Here is a 6,000-nt window from a genome sequence, read left to right as displayed (position 1 = left end):
CCTGGCTCTGCCCTTGGAATGCTCCATTCTGGCAACATCCAGCCCCAGTGTGCGGCTTTGAAATGAGAAATCATAACCAACAACTGGGAATTTCCAATACATGGGACACCAGAGGAGCTAAGAGAGGAGAGCTTCATGACAAGGACTGGCTGCCAAGGACAACAAGCATCAGAAGGAGCCCACAATGCCTTGAGAGGCTGCCTGGAACAGAGGCTAGACAGAGTTAAAAGAATAAAGTAGGAATTTATTAAAAAGGCCTTCAAAGGATACATCTTGAGCAGTACAAGAGCCCAGCTGTGGCTACCCCCAAGATGGACAACTGGACACAAGTTTTCACACTTTAATAAGTTTTGGTCCATTTCCATAGTGGGGTTAATTGTCCAATTCCAGCTCCAGGTTATGCAGTCCCATCCTCCCAGATTGCTCCCCTCAATTTGCTGCTGTTTACACTTTTTGGGCCTGAAGTTGCAAAGGCGTCCTTGGTTCTGGGGCTGGAAAAGGATTGTTTTGTCTAAATTAAACTGTGAGGAGAATTTGCTAACACTTTATATGTTGGTTTATATCTTGGCTGGTTTTGTGCACAGGAATGCAGAAAAAGGCATCCTTCAGGTCTACAACAGCAAACCACCCTAATTCATCCATCATGTGGTCAAAAGAGTATAGGGATTGGTTACCACTAGGTGTATGTCCTCTGTAATTTTGTTAATTGCTCTTAAATCTTGCACTAATCAATAACTCTTACCATCTGAGGAGAGAGCTAAGAGCACCTAGTCCTAATTTTGGCTCCTCCACTAACTCCAAATGTGGATTGGGCAAATCACTTCCTTGCCTTTCCCCTTACCCAGCACCTGCAAACTCTTGATTACAATAAATTCTTGATAAAAACCCTCATGTTAACTGCAGAGATGTCTCTGTGTTCTCCTGCTTGATGCCATGTGCAGTCTTTGAGCTGAGACAGGACTCTGTCTCAGAATCACAGAATCATTTGGGTCAGAAGGGACCTTAAAGATCACTTCGTTCCACCCCCCTGTCATGGGCAGGGACACCTTCCACTATCCCAGGTTGCTCCAAGCCCTGTCCAACCTGGCCTTGGACATCTCCAAGGATGGGGAAGCCACAGCTTCTCTAGGCAACCTGTGTCAGAGCTCACTACATACACAGTAAAGAATTTCCTCCTGATATCCAATCTAATGCTGTCCTCTGTCAGGTTAAAGCCATCCCCCCTCGTCCTGTCACTCCATGCCCTCACACAAAGTCCCTTTCCAGCTCTCTTGGAGACTGCTTAGGTACTGGAAGGTGCCTGAACTTCTCCCCAGACTCTTCTCTTTTCTGGGCTGAAGGATCACTGAAAACATCTCCTCCTAATTCTGAATAACTAGAAAACAACAGAGCAGAAATTTACTCAAAATGTTTCTATCTTACATTTAAAAAGAAAGAGAGAAAATTTTCTTTTGTTTTTGCTTCAGGAAGCTCTCTGCACCAACGGAGAAGAAAGTCCCTTTCTAAAATAACAAGAAATTCATTAGCACTGCTTGTACTTTTTTAAGGTCACCATTACAGATATTTTTGATAACACATCCTTTTACGTGCATGTGGTCTGGTCTGATGGTGGAGATAATGCTGTTTACCTGAAGAGTAGGTTTGGGGTGGTTTTTTTTTATGTCTTCTTTGTTTTTCAGGAACAGAAGGGAGGACAGTGCTCACACCTGGCCATTGCTCTTTTGTGGTTAAGACATTGGAATGAGTGTAGGAGGAAAATCAAGGCACATGGTGAACACTGTCAGGTTGAAAAAAGTGAAAGCTCAGTGTTCAATTTCCATCATTTGCCTTCCATGGTACACTGATCAGATCCATGATGGGATCAGATCATCAAGGACTTTAGAGTCCTCTATCTGTGGCTACACTGCTTTGGTTTTTTTAAGAAATGTAAGAGTTGACAGGCTGGGCTACATTACCCATCAGGATAGTTCAGTATCAGGTCTTTCTCAGAAACCAGGATAATATTTTTGAAGGAAGAGGCAAAAAATCCTGCCCAGAAAAATGCAGAATAATCAGCTTTTGTTCCTCATTTTGTTTCAACTTCCAGTCATTAGGTTGTTTTGTAACATAGAAAAGTTTTTCTGTGTTGCATGAGATACACACTCAGAATAAACACACAAGTCTTTGTTTCTCACTCAAGCGGTGTCTTGTGAGTTGAAGAGTTATCCAAAACTGCATGGCAAACAATTATGTATTTTCATAAAATTAAAAAAAAACTATGACCAAAAATAAGTCCTAGGATATAAAGGGGAATATAGATATTTTCCCAGTAAATTAGGAAAGTGCTTATCCAAGGATTGTGTTCTAGAGATGACTGACTACCTGGCCACAGCCTGTGCTTGAAAATGTATTAGGCATCTCAATTTTAGAAAGATAAAAATTTATGAGATTAATTATATTCTAATTGTATAAGACAACATCCCTATATACATATCCATATATACAGTCCTCTTGTGAGATGGAAAGTATAACTTCTAAACAGCAGGAAAATGCTGCTTGGGCTTTGAGAAGTTCCAAATCCTAAACCAGAGTCATATCCCTTAGACCAGACTGCTCAGGGATGAGGATGTTCCAGTGTTCCTGTCTCTGTTGGCATCACACACCTCTGTGGGAAAAAAACATTTGGAAGGGTTGGAATGTAAGTCCTCTACAACTAAACCAGAATTTCTTCATTCAACAGATTCTGAACATGTCTTAGCTTCAAAAATTCATCTGGGACACCCTTCAGGGCCCAGGATGCTGCGCTTGACCCACATGGGAAGAAATCCACACAAAAAGACAAGACCATGTCCCAGCACAAAATTCTGCATGGAAAGAAGCTGAATTTCTCTTTAAAAGCTGAGGATCCCTAATGGAGGAGAAATCCTTTTGACATTTTCCCAGTGGTCAGAACACTTGGAGAGTAAATCCAGAGCAAGTCTGGATGCTAAATCTTCTCCCTTCATCTTTCTGGAGAAGTACAGCATGTAACAAAGCCATAGAAATAATCCCAGATTCATCAAATAGCTCAGATTGGAAACAAGGGTGGTAATGAGATCCCACCTGGATTTATTCACTTGACCTGGATTTATTCACAAACCTCCAAGGATGGAGACTGCACAACCTCTCTGGGCAACCTGTTACTGTCCATGAGCATCTCAGAGCCCATTAATGTGCTTCTCACACCAAATAATTCTGTTTATACCAGGAATGTTGTGACAGCCACCCCGACAGGATGTCAGAGAATTCTCTTTGAACTTCAAGTTCTTGGACTCAGCTGTTTTGGGCTGAAAACAGGGGTTCATAAGAACTTGATATAAATCTTGAGCAAGAGGAAGGGTAACCTCACCTATCTGTGAATGATCAGAGCAGAGGCATTTCCAGAGCGACGTCGCTCCGCTCGATAACTACCCACAGTTCTTAGAATTTAATCTCATATCCAGAATTCTATTTCAGTTCAAAAAGATTATCGGTAAATTTAGATAGAGCTTTCATTCAGATGTTTGTAAAGCTGATTTTCTTCTCCACTTCCAAACCCTGCTTCACTGTTTGCCTTGGCTTAGTGTCATTCTCAGTTATTAGTTTTAAAACTGGTGACCAATGCAACAGAGGTTTAACTTCCCCCATCTCCCTCATTTTCATAAAATCACAGAATCATAGAACATTATAAGCTGGAAGTGACACACAGGGGTGACTGAGTCCAACTCCCAGCAAAGGCTTTCAATCCAGATCTTTGTAGGTCCATTTCAACTCAGGATCCTCTAGAATTCCAAAAAGACAAACCTCCTGAAATCCCTCCAGTTTCTCAGGCAGTGGGATTTTCAGCATGTAAGAAACCTGCATTTTTGGCACAGAAACACACTGTAGCTAACACGGGGGAGTTCTGAATAATTTCTTATCCAAATCCTTCCTCTAGCAGAGCAGCACAACCCTTTTTTTCCTCAGTGATGGCAGATACCCCATCTGTACTGAGTCTAGTCATGTGTAATATTTTCACTGCTGTGTTTTTGACGTTTTCTCACTTCTTCAAACAAGCTTGAGACCGTGGTGGTAGGACAAAATGGTCATTTCCTCGCTTAAAGCATGTTTTTTTTCCCATGGCTGGCCAAACAAAAACACTCCCTGTGCGGTGTCAAAAGCAATGGAGTTTTTTTCAGTTGTCATCAAAAATATTGAAGTATGTGTGTTGGAAACTTCATCTGTGATGAAATGTTTCTGTTCTGAGACATTTCTTACTCATTTTAGTTATGGAACTCAGCCAAAGTATGAAACTAGGTGAAACTGTGAAGCAAGTAAAAAATAGGGGAAAATCCCCCACAATTTTCTGGGGGTTTGGGTTATTCTATATATGGCAAAAGGCACTGTTTCCTTCACTGCTTTCACAGTCACATTTTCAGCTGTTCCCTTAGCAGAAGAAAGAATATTTTAAATGCCTTTCTAACCATTTTCAATTCCTTCAGGCTGCTACTCCCTGAAGTTTGGGTTTTGGATTTTTTTTAAGGTAGCAAACCTAAGCTGAGTTTCCCAAGCCAGAACAAATTTTCCTCTGGGACTTTCCTCTTCATATTCCATTTTCCCCTGTGAAAAAAGCTGAAGATCATTGGGAGGACAACAGCAAGCATTTTCAGGGAAAAGGAAAAAAAAAATAAAAAAAAGAAAAAGGAAAATCAAATAATCAAATCCAGAAAGGTTTGGAGGTTCTGGCAGAGTCACCACAAAAAGTGTGGAGTGTTGCAGGGTTGGCTCTCTGCTTGGGATCTCCACCATTGGCTGGAAACCACCATTTAATGGGATTTGATTACTTTTTGAGCAGGCTGACACTGCTCTGATCAGCCCTCAACTTTTGCTTTTGTGCCAGGTGCTGATCCCCACCATCTCCCACCTGTGTGAGTGGAAGCAGCTCTGTTGTCCTGATCCTCAGAGGTTCTAAAGGGTGGTTTCTCACAGCCACCCCAAAAAACTCCAGTTAGGTTGCCATGCACTGCCCTCTAATGCCATTTTGGTATATTAGCAGCCCTCACTCTCAGAGGAGATCTGTAACATACAACAAATCATCCACATCCACCAAAAACTGCTATCAATGCTTTAGGGAAATGAGACATAAACGAGACATTTAATGGCTGCTTTTTTTCCCCTCAGCACAGCTTTATTTTACAAATTCTTAAAGATCACCATCAGGGAGAAAAATAAGAACTATTTACCTTTTCTGGACCATTTTGGGCGCTTGATGCTTCCAGAGTCCCCTTCAGCTGCCTCTTTTCACTCAACACATCTGATTTCTTTAGGTTTTTTATTGCAGTGCTGCTTCTTGGAGAGGATGAGATACCCAGGAGTGCAGGTGGCCACTCAAACGTGCATGTGCATGTTGGATTTATGAGGATACTTTCTCCTTTTTTAAGATTTTAATGCTTCCCAGCAGCCTGTTTGCTTTCCTGCTTCCTTCCTCCACTAAGTAGGCATTTCAGGAAAATTATCCCCAATGAATGCAGCATCTCTTTCCTTAATGGAAGCAGCTGATTTAGAGCTGTTGCTGTGTGTGTTTTGTTAGTGCTATTTTGTCTTGTGTGCATTGCTTTGCATTCATTAACACTGGGTCCCATCTGCCATCTCATCACCCACCCAGTGCCATGCCATCCTTCTGCAAATTCTTGCTTCCAGCTTTTGGCTGATTACTCTGAAAAAATTGGGATTTGCAGCAGATTTCACCACCTTGGCTGTTCACCTTTTCCAGGTGGCCTGTTGGTACAATGAGGAGTTCCAAGCAAAGCTGGTGGCTCTTCTCATAGTGGGAAAATGGGTTTATTCACAGCTTTTTGGACCTCCCTGTAACTAATCCCATCTCCATAATCCTCCTCTCCTCTCCCCTCCCCTCCCCTCCTCTTCCTCTCTCCACCTGCATCAAACTCATCTCAAAATGAGGAGAAAATTGTGAAACTGGGAGAAAAGACCTGCAAGCAAACATAAAGACAGAGCCATGTGAGA

The sequence above is a fragment of the Zonotrichia leucophrys genome, chromosome 1A, assembly GCF_028769735.1.
Source record: "Zonotrichia leucophrys gambelii isolate GWCS_2022_RI chromosome 1A, RI_Zleu_2.0, whole genome shotgun sequence".
NCBI lineage: Eukaryota > Metazoa > Chordata > Aves > Passeriformes > Passerellidae > Zonotrichia > Zonotrichia leucophrys.
Note: the sequence above shows the minus strand (reverse complement) of the source record.